The sequence below is a fragment of the Callorhinus ursinus genome, unplaced genomic scaffold, assembly GCF_003265705.2.
Source record: "Callorhinus ursinus isolate GAN/ISIS: 27379988/994484 unplaced genomic scaffold, GSC_fseal_2.0 scaffold19, whole genome shotgun sequence".
Taxonomy (NCBI): domain Eukaryota; kingdom Metazoa; phylum Chordata; class Mammalia; order Carnivora; family Otariidae; genus Callorhinus; species Callorhinus ursinus.
This window is the reverse complement of record NW_027397081.1, coordinates 25652442-25668259: the sequence shown is the minus strand read 5'-3', so window position 1 is coordinate 25668259 and position 15818 is coordinate 25652442.

Genomic DNA, 15818 nt, shown 5'->3' with positions numbered 1-15818 from the left:
GGATCGAGTCCAGCATCGGGCTCCCTGCTCGGCGGGGAGTCTGCTTCTCCCTCTGACCATCTTTCCTCTCGTACTCTCTATCTCTCATTCTCTTTCTCTCAAATAAATAAATAAAAATTAAAAAAATAAAAAAATAAAAAGAAGGAAATCTTACCTTTTGGGACAATATGGGTGTTGAGGACATTATGTTAAGTAAAGTAAGTCAGAGAAAGACAAATACTGTATGGTCTTACTTAAATGTGGAATCTGAAAAAATCGTACTTACAAAAACAGAGTTGAATGGTGATTGCCAGGGGCTGAGGGAGTGGAGAAATGGGGAAATGTTGGTCATAAAGGCACAAGCTTCCGGTTGTAAGATTAATAACTTCTGGGGATCTAATGCACAGCATGGTAACTAGAGTTAACAATACTGGATTGTATCCTTGAAAGTTGCTAAGAGAGTAGATCTTAAATGTACTCGCCACAAAAAAGAAATAGTGATTATGAGGTGAAGGAAGTGTAACTAACCCTACTGTGGTAATCGTTTCACAACATATGTGTATCAAATCATAACGTTGCCCACCTTACACTTACACAATGTTACAAGTCCTTGAGATCTCAATAAAGCTGGAAAAATAAAATTCACAGTGAATTACATTGCATATGTTTCTACAAATTACTCTTTTCATTCAATTTTATGTTTCTGAGCGATGTTGTAACATACATGCATATCTTAATTGGACAAATTATTTCTTAAAAGTGCTGCATTAGGGGCACCTGGGTGGCTCAGTCGTTAAGCATCTGCCTTCGGCTCAGGTCATGATCCCAGGGTCCTGGGATCAAGCCCCACATTGGGCTCCCTGCTCCGCGGGAAGCCTGCTTCTCCCTCTCCCACTCCCCCTGCTTGTGTTCCCTCTCACTGTGTCTCGCTCTGTCAAATAAATAAATAAAATCTTTAAAAAAAAGTAAAAAATAAAAAAATTTATATAAAAAAGTGCTGCATTAAAGACCACCACCACAATAATGTTGAAAAGTAACATTCTTATGCAATGTAAGGTATAAGCTGGATGTTACCTCATTTGAGTTTCAAAACAAGCTGGGAAGCAGATATCGTTATTAATTCCATTTAACAGGTAAAGCAACATAATTCAAGAAGTTCAGGGGCTTGTCCAAGGCTAAATAGGTCACAAAAAGTAGAAACTGCCCTTGCTCCCTGGCCTTTGCAGGCAGGAGTTTTGTACAATTTGCCTGCCATGGTTTCTTGGGAAGCTAGAATCCTGGGTTTTCAGTTAGCCCTAAGAGCCAAGAGTGAGAGTAAAAAAATGCTGGACAGAATTCTCCCTTGCTGACTAAGGAAAGGTGAGAGCTGAGAAATCAGTAAGAGGGAAGAAAATTAGAGCAATTGAGAAAAACAGAAACAGGGGAGGGAGAGGAGAGAGAAAGAATCATTTTGGTTAGGTATGTCATGTTCCCAGATTTTTGCCTCCATGTCCATAGCTTGGAAAAGACAGTCCAAGGTTTATGAAGACTGAGAGAAGTGGCTTAGATAGTCTTCCACATTTTCAGCGCCCCAGTGGGCAACCCTAGAGCTATCAGGTAGGACTGAAGGCAGTGCCACACTTCCCTAGAGCAGTGTTTCCCCAGATATAGGAGGGACCAAAGATAATTCTAGATGTTACAGTATGGGCATTATTAGTTGAATGGCAGAGTGTGAAAATGAGGTCTTTTTTATTTTTTTTTTTTTTAAATAGGCTCTATACCCAGCCCAGAGCCTGATGTGGGGCTCAAACTCACAACCCTGAGAGCAAGCCTGAGCTGAAATCCTGAGCTGAAATCAAGAGTTGGCTGCCCAACCGACTGAGCCACCCAGACACCCCGAAAGTGAGGTCTTTTTAAGTTGTTTGAATCCCTCTCTACTCAGTTTATTGAACAGTCTGAATCAAGTGGAGAACAAACATGACATGTTTTCTTTTTCCCCTTCTGCCGTGCTCAGTGGAATCTCTTTTCCCCATTATTTTGTGAAAGAGAGGGGGAAAATGTCTCTTCCCTAAATGATGTCTGATCTTCTCTTGGCTGTGTTGCCTCTCTGGCTAAAACTTCTTGGCTATTGATGCTCCCTTGTTCCAAGCAACCCAGTTCGGGTTGTCACATTAGTGTGAGGGTGAGCGCTTCAGTGGGGCCTGCGTTGTTCCTTGACTTAACCACGTAAACCATCACTCATCTCCCAGGAGTCTCAACTTGGGTCATGTACACATCCAACTCCAGGAGGGCATCCTCAGGCTCCTCTGAAGCCTCTGTCTCCACACCGCATCTGGGGTAGCAGCTCCAGGCCCGGCAGACTGATTGCAATCTCAGTGAGGAGCAGAGATGCCAACTCCTCTCTTACTATCCCGAGATTTCTGCCAGTGATTCAGGACCCTCACTGCCTCAGGCGGTAGCATTCCTGAACTGCCCCCTCATCTTACTTCACACCTGACCAAGCCTGAGAAGTCAGGACTGATTTTCCCTACTTCTCTCCCCAGTCCCTCTCTCCAGGCAACTGCTTTTATGGACTTACAGGGGCATAATGATAAAGTAGCCAGGAGCAGGCTCAGCTGTCTCCTGATAAGCCCTAAGAAGGTTTCTGGCCTCTATTGTTTTCAACTCTGTAAGGGCAGTCGAGGCACAAAAAACCTCCTTTGTTCTCAGCCTGGGATCCCTGGTTGCCAGTTCTGGTTACATCAAAGAGAAATTCTCTGCTGGTTGTTGGTGCTAGTATGTCAACGTCACCTCTAACATTTTCAGTCTCCTTTTTCAAGCAGAGAGAGCAAGCCTTCTTGAGGCAACATCTGTCTGCAAACTAAGGCCATTTGGCTTTTCTTGTGTTTATTTTCACAGAATATTTTATTTATGACAAATGATATGGATTTTTCCATTTACCATAGTGAGAGAATGTGTTATTTTTAGATGACCTTATGTAAGGTTTTAAAAAGTAATTTTGTTTAAAGAAAAATATTTGGTTGATAATTGTACAGATGGTAAGTGGACTGGGAAAAATAGTGAAAGTGCTATTTGAAACACTGAGTTTGTGAAACTTATAAATAAGCCTTAGAAATATGAGTTAAATTGAGCTGAGGCATGTATGCCTGGCTGGCTCAGTCCATAGAGTGTGCATCTCTTGATCTTGGGATTGTGAGTTCAAGCCCCTCGTTGGGTGTAGATATTACTTAAAAAAAAATAAAATCTTGGGGCTCCTGGGTGGGTCAGTCATTAAGTGTCTGTCTTCGGCTCAGATCATGGTCCCAGGGTTCTAGGATTGAGCCCCACATTGGGCTCCCTGCTCAGCAGGAAGCCTGCTTCTCCCTCTCCCATTCCCCCTGCTTGTGTTCTCTCTCTCTCTCGCTGTGTCTCTCTCTGTCAAATAAATAAAATCTTTTAAAAATTAAAAATAAATAAATGAATGAAATAAAATCTTAAAAAAAGTAGCTTACCTCCCCCCAAAAATGTAGTTTACCAATAGATGTTTATTAAATGTTAGGGATTCACTATAGTGCTGAATATCACATGCCTGGTGGGTGTTTTTTTTTTCTTTTTAAAAAAAGATTTTATTTATTTATTTATTTATTTACTTACTTACTTCTTTCTTTCTTTCTTTAGAGAGAGCAAGCAGGGGGAGGTGCAGAGGGAGAGAGAGAAAGGGAATCTCACGCAGACTCCATGCTGAGCACCCAGCCAGACACGGGGCTCGATCCCACAACTGGGATCATGACCTGAGCCGAAATCAAGAGTCAGATGTTTACCTGACCGAACCACCTGGGTGCCCTTCCTGGTGGGTTTGTAAAACAGCCATATTGAAGTATAATTTATATGCCATAAAATCCCACATTTTAAGTGTATATTCAATGACTATTGGTAGATGTCCGGAGTTGTGCACCCACCACCAAATCCAGTTTGAGATCATTTCCATCACTGCCCAGAGATCCCCCATGCCCATTTGCAGTGACTCTCCCTCCCCTCTGCCCCAGCTCCAGGCAACTGTAACCTACTTTAAGTCTCTATAAATTTGTCTTTTCTGGATTTGCCTTTCCTCATGTATTGGACTTACAGAATATGTGATCTTTTTTGTCTGGCTTCTTTCATTAGCATAATGTTTTTGTGATTCACTCATGAATAATGCTGCTATGAACATTCACACACACGTCTTTGTGTAGACATATGTTTTCATTTCGCTTGGATAAATGCCCAGCAGTAGAAATGCTGGGTTGTATGGGAAATTTATGTTTAACTTTTTTTTAAAATTTTATTTTATTATGCTATGTTAATCACCATACATTACATCATTAGTTTTTGATGTAGTGTTCTATGATTCATTGTTTGCGTATAACACCCAGTGCTCCATTCAATACGTGCCCTCCTTAATACCCATCACCAGGCTAACCCATCCCCCCACCCCCCTATGTTTAACTTTTTAAGAAACTGCCAAACTGTTTTCCAAAGAGGTGGTACCATTTTCCATTCCTACCAGCAAAGGATGAGAGTACCCGGCGTTGTACATATATTATTTTGCATAGATATGTGTGATCATATCATAACGACTACTTCATAGGTGGGAAACTTCAGACTGAAAGAAGTTAACTGATTTGCAGCCTTAACAAAGCCAGTATTCAACCATGTCTGATTCCAAAGCCATCCTTTTTCTACTATGGGACTAGGCTCTGTGCTGGATGCTTGTTTCCTTTAGCAGAGACGGGGGAGGGTGCTTTGCTTTTTGACTCATTCATTCTAAGGAGCCGTACAAGAGATTGGGTGAGTAATGGAGCCTCAAACCAGGGAAGGAGGACTTCTGTTTCTACACCTTGATCCTGGATGCCAACCCCCGGAAATGGTTCACATGACTCACTTGTTTCTTCAATTTTAGAGTGAAACTTCAGTCCCAGGTAATGGGTGACACAGCAAATGAACAAGCTGGGCAATAGAAACAAGTCCCCATTCCTGTGGACTTTGACAGTCTGGTAATCGCTTGGCTGGCCACAGAACAGGGAGAGGAGAGTTTTGCTTTCATCTTGTCTCTGAGTCAGCAAGTAGTTGGTTACTGAAATCACATCCGCTAACAAGTCCAGGCAACTGCTGACTGGATTGTTCCCTGCCTTGTTGGGTATGGTTGGTCAAAACACTAACAGCAAGATATGTAACTTCATTACATAAACACATGGGAGACATCATAGTCAAATTGAAAAGATCAAGCAAGGGGTGCCTGGATGGCTCAGTCAGTTAAGCATCCGACTCTTTTGATCTGGCTCCAGTGGTGATCTTGGAGTCGTGGGATTGAGCCCCACGTCAGGCTCTTCGCTCAGCGCAGAGTCTGCTCCTCTGCCTGTCCCTCTGCTCTCTCTTTTTCTCAAATATATAAATAAAGTAAATCTTAAAAAAAAGAAAAAAGAAAGAAAAAGATGAGGCAAGAGTGCTTGCTTTCTGTAACCTTTACCTTCAGCAGGATTTTAATAAAAGTCTATCCTCTCTTATTAATATCTTCCTACATCACCATTCCCAGGGGCATCATGTTAGGGTAAACAAGCATGGAATCTGGCATTTTCCTTCATTCATCCTTCACAGCAGGGACCGTGTCTTGTTCAGCTTTGTGTTCCCTGCAGTGCTTAGCATGATGTCTTGTAACATCAGAGTTTCATCATCTCTCACCTGGACTATGGCAATCAATCTCCCAGTGGTCACCCTCCACCTGTATCTCCACTATGCCATCCATTTTCCACACTGTCTCCTGAATTATCTCTCTACAACACATTTTTTACTCAAAGAGAAATGATGACATTTTATTATTTAATTAGATTCGTGGTGCTGCAAATGGCAAAGGTAACGCCACACATGTCTGTGCATTCAAGATGCCCACTGATTTACGGTGCGGCCAAAAGAAAAAAAAAAGATATTTTAAGGCCGGGAATTGCTGTGGGGGAAAAAAATCCATATTCTTTAGCAGGTTATAAAAGACCATTTGTAACCTGGCACCCCACAGCTTGATTTCTCACTATTCTCTTCCCCTCTCTGCTCTTTCTGAAAGGACCAGTTATTGGGGGCGCCTGGCTGGCTCAGTCAGTGGAGTATGGGACTCTTGATCTCGGGATCATGAGTTGAAGTCCCATATTTAGCATAGAGCCTACTTTATAAATACATACATACATACATACATACATACATACATAAAAGGACCACTTATTCATTCTCTTTATGTTTCCTAGCACCTATGGCAGGCCTGAACATAAAGCAGTGTTCAATAAATACTTTTTGGTAGATTGATCGTTGTTTTGACTTGTTAAGAGCTGTATCAATTTAAGTCTTCAAAGGAGGTTTCTACTAATTCCTAGGACTTTCTTCATAACAGAGGCGGCATAAAAACGATAAATAAGGGGCACCTGAGTGGCTCCGTCTTTAAGTGTCTGCCTTCGGCTCTGGTCAGGATCCCAGGGTCCTGGGACGGAGTCCCGCATCAGGCTCTCTGCTCCTCCGGAAGCCTGCTTGCTTCTCCCTCTCCCGCTCCCCCTGCTTGTGTTCCCTCTCTCACTGTGTCTCTCTCTGTCAAATAAATAAATAAAATCTTAAAAAGATCAACTTCAGACACCTAAATAATAGGGAATGGTGTAAGTTTTCATCTCATGAATATACTCTTTATTCTAAGTATGGCAAAAGTTAATGCTGGTAAGTGTTTCCTTTCCTGTTTTTGTCAGAGATTAGGTTATGTTGACAAATAAGTATTTGAATCTTCTTAGTGGGTGAAATTTTCTGAACTCTGCATAGGGTCCTCCTTTGGGTGTGTCATTTTTCTCTTGCTCAAAGTGTGGTCCTTGGACCAGCAACAACAGCATCACCTTAGAATTTGTTAGAAATGCAGAATCTCAGATCCCACCTCAGATTCTAAATTATAATCTGTATTTTACACAGGATCCGCACAGGACTCATATGCAAATTAAAATTTGGAAAGCACTGATATAGCCAATTAGGAAAATGAAATTCAACATAAAAGTCCCCTGGATTTTAGTGATTTTTAAAAGACAGTGATTCTTAGTTTTATAGGTTTTGGACTCCTTGGAATGTGCAGGAAAAGACGAAATCTTCCCTCAGAAAAAATGCACATATGAACTGGAATATGATATTTAGCATTAAACTTTTAGAGGGATTCAAGAGTTTCAAGGTTAAAAGCTAGGGTCTTATTTTTCTTCTCTAACCTGGGGGAAAACTTTTCAATAATTTGCGTATGAATGGGCTGAAAGACTAGAGCCTGAACACGACCTGAATAGTTGAAATGTTTGTGTGAGCCTGTGACTTTTGTATGAAGAAACAAAAGAAACTCAAAAGTATTTTTTCTAGAAACGTAGTTACCAGCAATGATCGCATTTGTAGGTAGTGGTGATTAATGTTTCTTCCTGGTGAGGAAATGCATTTAAACTTAAAAGAACTTGATTTTGTCTTGAATAAAATGAAGAGATTGGATGCCATACTAGAATTTGAAAAGGAACCTTGAGAGAAAAGAATCCTGCTTAATTCTCAAGCTCTCTGCTGGTTACTTTAATACGATAAGAAAGAGAAGTTAAGAGAATATTTACATTCCATGACCACAGGCGTAGAGTAAATAAAAAACACTGTTAAGGAGGAGAAAAGGTCTTACTTAAATTTAAATCTATGCAGAACCTGTCTCTTGTTAATGTTTGCTGAGAAGGAGCAAAAGCTCAAGCAACTTAAAATCCAAACATGAAGTATCATGGTAGCCATAAAGTACAATGGACTTTCCCCCTTACTTTTTTTTTTTTTTAAAGATTTGATTTACTTGACAGAGAGACAGCATGAGAGAGGGAACACAAGCAGGGGGAGTGGGAGAGGGAGAAGCAGGCTTCCCGTGGAGCAGGGAGCCCGATGCGGGGCTTGATCCCAGGACCCCGCGACCATTACCCGAGCCGAAGACAGATACCCAACAACTGAGCCACCCAGGCACCCCTCCCCTTACTTTTTACTGTGTTCTACTTTTAATATTCAGAGAAATGTGGTCCTTGCTAACAGAGGATTATTTCTTTAGCCAACGGCACTTGGTTTCCTCTCAAGTCTTTATAATTATGCATCTATAGCCCTGGTACAATATCCCTGTGTTTTACTCTTCTTTATTGCCATATATACTAGAAAAATCCATCCCATTTTTTTAAGCTGATTTGCATCAGCAATATCTATTTCTGAGGATTATTCATGGATTACCCATAAATATTCAGAACAATGTTTCTGCGGATCTTAATCTGCACTATATTTGGCATAGAGTTTTGTTTTCTAAAAAATTTTCCATTTCCTTTCTCCCATTCAGCATAAGACTTACCCCAGTTTACTGTTTGGCCAGCCGACGTATTTGCAATCTCACTCGGATCAAATGGGGCCACATGAAAGGTTCAGCAAGCTGTAAGAGCACTTACACAAAAAGAGGGTTTAACTCAAAATAGAAATTGCCCTGTATTGATCTTTTTAAATTAAGTTTTAAGTGAACCAAAAAAGATACTCTGTTTCATCGCTGAAAATTCTTAGAAAGTATTTTCTTTAATGTTTTCTGGGAGCTATCTTTTTTTTTAAGATTTTATTTATTTATTTGAGAGAGAGAATGAGAGACAGAGAGCACGAGAGGGAAGAGGGTCAGAGGGTCAGAGGGTCAGAGGGAGAGGCAGACTCCCTGCTGAGCAGGAAGCCCGATGCGGGGACTCAATCCCGGGACCCAGGATCATGACCTGAGCCGAAGGCAGTCGCTTAACCAACTGAGCCACCCAGGCGCCCTCTGGGAGCTATCTTACTGGAAACTGGTTCTTTGCATCCTCTTAGCCTACTCTACTAAAAAATTTTCTTCTCTCCATTTTGCTACCCCATACCACTTTTCCCAACAGTGGCTCAGAATCTGCATTTGTCTTCCTCTTCCATCCACTCTTGTGTCCTGTTATTTTTCTCCATCACTAAGCAGCTAAAGGTTCAGCCAAATCAGAAACAAGAGGAAAAGGTTGGCAAGAGGCCACAGCTTGTTTAAAACAATCTATGTTTAATACAGTTCTCGGGCTCTGCCTAGAAAGTAACCTTCACTAATAAGCAACTAGCAGTCCAGCTACTCTAACAGTTTAGCCACAAGTGAAAGCACACACCGGAGCTACTGGGTTGTTACTTACACACCACTTTGGAACCAAAGGTGTGCTCAGAGAAAAGAGAAACCTAGATCTCCAGTTGTGTTTCCTGCTGTCAGTGAGCAGTGCAGAGAGGATCGTAAGTAACCTTGGCAAGTGAGCCGAACACAGGCAACATGGTAAATTAGCAGGTCAAGTGTGCCTGGAGCAGAAACCTCAACCCCTGGGACTCCAGAAAATCCATCTTAATAATTGATGCATCTCATGCATCTCATTTCTGTGTAGAATGCTCTCCATCCCTACATATTTTTCTATGGTGTTTCCTATGGCTATTGTTATTATTTAGGAAAACTACTAATTTGTATTTAATTTTTTTGGAGGGGGGGTTGTGGTGGGGAGAGGCAGAGGGAGAGTGAGAGAGAGAATCTTTTTTTTTTTTTCTTAGTGAAATACTTTCTTTGTTTTTCTTTTATTTATTTATTTGTTTGTTTCTTTGTTTTTAGATTTATTTTTTTATTTTTATCTTTTTTTTTGATGTAGTGTTCCATGATTCATTGTTTGTTCATAACACCCAGTGCTCCATGCAGAATGTGCCCTCTTTAATACCCATCACCAGGCTAACCCATCCCCCACCCCCCTCCCCGAGAGAGAGAATCTTGAGGAGGCTTCCCACCCCATGAATCCCAGCGAGTATCTTTATAATCATTATTCTGAACTCTAGTGCCAACATCTTTCTTAGGTCCACACTGATGAGGTCCCTGGCATTCAGTACTGCCTCTGGTTCTCTTTTTTGATGTGAGTTTTTCTGTCTTGTCATTCGGGCAGAAAGTGTTCACTTTCCTTTCTTTCTTTTAGAAAGTCTTTATTTTATTTTATTTATTTATTTGACAGAGAGAGAGGGTGAGGGAGAGAGCACAAGCAGGGGAAAGTGGCAGGCAGAGGGAGAAGCAGGCTGCCGCTGAGCAAGGAGCCCGACGTGGGACTCGATCCTTTGATTACTCCAATAAACGCTAACCTAGGTGTTGCTATAAGGGTATTTTGTAGGTGTGATTAAAATCCATAATCAGTCACATTAAGTAATACCCTAGATACTCCGGGAATGCCTTATCTCATCAGTTGAAAGGCCTTCAGAGCAAAACTGGGACTTTCAGGAAAAAGAAGAAATTCCACCTGTGGATGGCAGCTTCAACCTGACCCAGAGAGTTCCAGCCTGCCCTAATGGCCTGCCCTACAGAGTTTGGACTTGCCTAGCCAGCCCTCACAAGTCCTACAATAAATCCCTTAATATATGTCCTTACTGGTTTTTGTTCTCAAGTTGAGACCTGACCGATGCAACATACTTTTTTCATTTTGCCTTTATAATTCAACAGTATTGGAAATCACCCAAGCCCACTGATATGACTGCAGTTTGTTCTCTTTAATCACGGCATCTTGTTCTATGATGTGGCTGTACCACTATGCTTTGACTGTTTCCAATTTTATGCCATTATGAAACACCTTATATTGGTGATTCTTTCTTCTAGATGGAATTCCAGAATGGGGACTACTGAGTGATACAATTATATAGGATCTCCTATAACATGTATATACATATATACAAATTTAATTTTAATTGATGTTACTACCTTCCCTTCCAAAAAGACTGGAACAATTCATATGCGCTGACATGATATAAAAGCACTCTAACAATAGATGTTACCATTCTGGCTGGCTCACTAGAGCATGCAACTCTTGCTCTTGGAGTCATGAATTCAAGCCCCATGTTGGGCATAGGAAATTACTTTAAAAAAAAAAAATAATGACGGGGCGCCTGGGTGGCTCAGTTGGTTAAGCGACTACCTTCGGCTCAGGTCATGATCCTGGAGTCCCTGGATCGAGTCCCGCATCCGGCTCCCTGCTCGGCGAGGAGCCTACTTCTCCCTCTAACCCTCCCCCCTCTCATGTACTCTCTCTCTCTCTCATTCTTGATCTCAAATAAATAAATAAGTCTTTTTAAAAAATTAATAATGCCTAATAATTACTTTAATTTTCATTTCCCTGATGCTTCAAGTTTGAGCATCTTTAAAAAAATTTTTTTTTCTTTAAAGATTTTATTTATTTGAGAGAGAGCGCGGGCACAAGCATGAATGGCAGGAGGGGCAGAGGGGGAGGGAGAGGGAGAGAGAATCTCTCAAACTGACTCAGCCCTGAGCTCTATGCAGCGCTTGATCCCATGACCCTGAGATCATGACCTGAGTGGGAACCCAGAGTCGGATGCTCAAACAACTAAGCCACCCAGGCCCCTCAAAGTTTGAGCACCTTTTAATATGTTAATATGATTTGGGGCATTTGGATTTGCTCATCCCTGATATTTTCCTATTAGCCTTTGTCTATTTTACCACTGGGTTGTTTTTTTATAAATTTGTAAGAAATTACTCTTTGTTTTCTGTATAGCAAAAATGTGATATATTGTTTATTGACTTTGTTATGGTATATATATGTAGCCAAAGTTTTTATTTACAAGTAATTAAAATATACCTATTGTCTTCATTTTAGTTTTTTTTTTTCCTTCCATTGTAGCTTCTTGGTTTCAAATCTTGGTTAAGAAGTTCACCAAAGGGCGCCTGGGTGGCTCAGTTGGTTAAGCGACTGCCTTCGGCTCGGGTCATGATCCTGGAGTCCCGGGATCAAGTCGGGCATCGGGCTCCCTGCTCAGCGGGGAGTCTGCTTCTCCCTCTGACCCTCCCTCCTCTCATGTGCTCTCTCTCTCTCTCTCTCTTTCAAATAAATAAATAAATCTTAAAAAAAAGAAAAAAAAAGAAGTTCACCAAAGTTCCTAGAACAGATGGTACATATAATATCCTAGATTATCTTAGAAGATTTTTATTTTTATATTTAAGTCTCTTAGTATATTTTAATATTATGTTTACATAAAATACCTAGGAGACTTTGGTAAATCCTAATCATATTATAAACAAATGAAGACTAATTTGTCATTAGCTAATTCTTAACCAGTTAAAAAATTTTCTTGGATTATTATAACTATCATAAACTCCAAAACAATCTTAAAATCTTTATTGAGGTGTACCTGACATACATTAAAATGCACATGTTTAGGGGCATCTGGCTTGCTCAGTGGGTAGAACATGTGATTCTTGATCTTGGGGTTGTAAGTTTGAGCTCCACATAGAGCTTACTTAAAAATAAATAAAGTAGGGGCACCTGGGTGGCTCAGTCGTTAAGCGTCTGCCTTAGGCTCAGGTCATGATCCCGGGGTCCTGGGATCGAGCCCTCCATCGGGCTCCCTGCTCCACGGGGAGCCTGCTTCTCCCTCTCCCACTCCCCCTGCCTGTGTTCCCTCTCTCGCTATGTCTCTCTCTGTCAAATAAATAAATAAAATCTTTTTAAAAAATAAATAAATAACTAAAAAATAAAGTAGGTTGTACCTAGCTGGCTCAGTCGGAAGAGCATGCACCTCTTGGTCTCCGGGTTGTGAATTCAAGCTCTGGGGTGATGTGGAGATTACTTAAATAGATAAAACTTTATTTTTTTATTTTTTAAATGATTTTATTTATTTATCTGACAGAGAGAGACAGTGGGAGAGGGAACACAAGCAGGGGGAGTGGGAGAGGGAGAAGCAGGCTTCCCGCGGAGCAGGGAGCCGGATGCGGGGCTCAATCCCAGGACCCTGGGATCCTGACCTAAGCCGAAAGCAGACGTTTAATGACTGAGCCACCCAAGTACCCCAATAGATAAAACTTTAAAAATAAAATAAAATTAAAATTAAATGCCCACACACACATATAAATAAAAAATAAAATAAAATGCACATGTTTAAAGTGGGCAACTTAATAAGCTTTGCAATATGTATACATTCATGAATCCATACCGCAATCAAAGTGAACATACTCATCATTTTCCAAAGTTTCCTTTTGAACCTTTGCAATCCCTCCCCGCCTCTCCACCCGTCCCCCAGCCAGGAAATCACTGATCTGCTTCCTATCACTACTGATTAATTTGTTTTCTAGAATTTTATACAAGTGGAATCATGAAATATGTACTCTCTCTCTCTTTCTTGGTTTGGCTTATTTTATTTGGCACAATTACTTTGATATTAATTTGTGCTTTTATTTTTTTATAGATTTTATATACTTATTTGTGAGAGAGGGAGTGAGAGAGAGATCATGAGCAGGGGGGACATGTAGAGGGAGAAGCAGACTCCCCGCTGAGCAGGGAGCCTGATGTTGGACTCAATCCCAGGACACTGGGATCATGACCTGAGCTGAAGGCAGATGCTTAACTGACTGAGTCACCCAGGCGCCCCTTAATTTATGCTTTTTTTTTTTTTAAAGATTTTATTTATTTATTCATGAGAGACAGAGGAGGAGAGAGAGAGAGAGGGAGAAGCAGAGGGAGAAGCAGGCTCCCAAGGAGCAGGGAGCCCGATGCGGGACTTGATCCCAGGACCCTGGGATCTTGACCTGAGCTGAAGGCAGACGCTTAACCATCTGAGCCACCCAGGCGCCCTTAATTTATGCTTTTGCATGTATCAATAGTTTATTTATCTTTTCTTGCTGAATAGCACTCCATTGTATGGATATACCACCATATTTTTAACCATTCGTCTGTTAACCGAAATTCCATTCAGTGTTGTTTCTCATATGCAAAGCATTGTTTGAAAGTTGAGAGTAGGCTTTTCCACACATTTTACATTCATGTTTATTACCTGTATCAGTTCTTGCATATACAATAAACAATGTGATTTGAGAGAAGGCTTTTCCACCCTTAGTACATTCATAGGGTATCTCTCCTATATGAATGTTGTAATATTTAATGAGGTACCACTCCTGCTGAAGATTTTTGCATGTGCATTGTATTTATAAGGCATCTCTCAAACATGAATTTCCATTTATTACTGAATGTTTTCTCACCTTGCTTACATAAATAGGGTTTATCTGCAAGTATGACTTCTCTAGTGTCTAATGAGGCTTGACTTCTGAATAAAAGGATTCTCATACCTACTACACGCATTAGATTTCTCTTTTGTCTGGATTATTTGATAAATAATGATGTTTCTGCTTTTGAGTGAAGATTTTCCTCATTTATTACTTCTTTCTTTCCAGTATGGTTTTTTTTTTTAAGATTTTATTTATTTACTTGAGAGAGAGACAGCATGAGCAGGGAGGAGGCGTAGAGGGAGAGGGAGAAGCAGGTTCCCCACTGAGCAGGGAGCCCAACGTGGGGCTTGATCCCAGGACCCTGGGATTATGACCTGAGCCAAAGGCAGACGCTTAATCGACTGAGCCACCCAGGCGCCCTCCAATATGAATGTTTTGATCTTTAATGCAGTATCGCTTCTAGCTAAAGACACTTCCATATTGATTACATTCAGGGGTTTCTTCCCAGTACAAATTTTCTCAGGCTCTGTGAGATTTTTTCACTACTGGAGGCTTTCCCACTTTATATCCATAACGTTTCTCTTCAGTACGCCTTCTTTGGTGTCTAATGACATTTGAAGAGAATCTTTTCCACATTCTTAAGGTTTTTCCTTAGAATGATGAGTATGAAGTTTTTCTATTACAGCTGCAGTATTTTCTGCATTTATTGCTTTTATAGGATTTCCTCCCTCTTTAGATTCTTAAATGTAGAGGGAGGGATGAGATTCAAGGAAACATTTGAAAAAAAAAAAAATAGAGAACACTTGACTACATTCAGCACATGCATGAATGCACACTCCCCAGTATGCATCTTCTCATGATCTCTAAGTTATTGCTTCAGGCTAAAGGTTTTCCACATTCATTATATTCATGAAATTTTTTTTTTTTTTTAATGTGTAAGGAGATTTGAGTTGGCTGGAGTCTTTCCAAGATTCCTTACATGCTATAGTTTCTCTTTTGGGTTATTCTCAGGTATCTGTTGACATTATATTCCTGAAAGAAGACTTTTCTTACAATGACTACTCTTAAATGAGATTACTACAAATAGGATGAATCAGCATCCTCATTATATTTATAATAATTCTTGCTTACACAGCTTCCCTCATATCAAAATCTTAGTTATGGCCCAAAATTTTCAAACTGAGTCACATTCATAAAGGTGTTTTCTTGAAATAACAATGTTTGATGGAAAGCATATTTCCATTTCATACATTTCCTGCCTTTTACTGTGACTGTGTCTCAGGGGAAACGATGCTACTTGACTTAAAGTCTTCATAATGCTTCCCTCCCTGCTTATTAAACTTCCCAGGCTTCTTCTGGACATCACCTGCTTTCCAGTTCTCTCTCAACATCCATGACTCTGGCTGTTTGAACTGAAGACGATATCCAGTTTTGTGACTTAAGATCTCTAGGAGTCTGGGGCACCTGGCTGACTCAGGCAGAAGGGCATAGAACTCTTAATCTTGGGGTTGTGAGTTTGAGCCCCACATTGGGTGTAGAGATTCTCTAGGAGTCTGGGCCATAAACAAAAACAGATATCCCATAATAGCAAGTTCTTTTGCAGTCATCTATTTTTTTAAGGATTTTATTTATTTAAGTAATCTCTAAACCCATTGTGGGGCTTGAACTCATGACCCCGAGATCAAGAGTTGCACGTTCCACCAACTGAGTTAGTGAGGGTCCCCTCTTTTTTTTAAAGATTTATTTATTTTAGGGCGCCTGGGTGGCTCAGTCGGTTAAGCGACTGCCTTTGGCTCGGGTCATGATCCTGGAGTCCTGGGATCGAGTCCCGTAT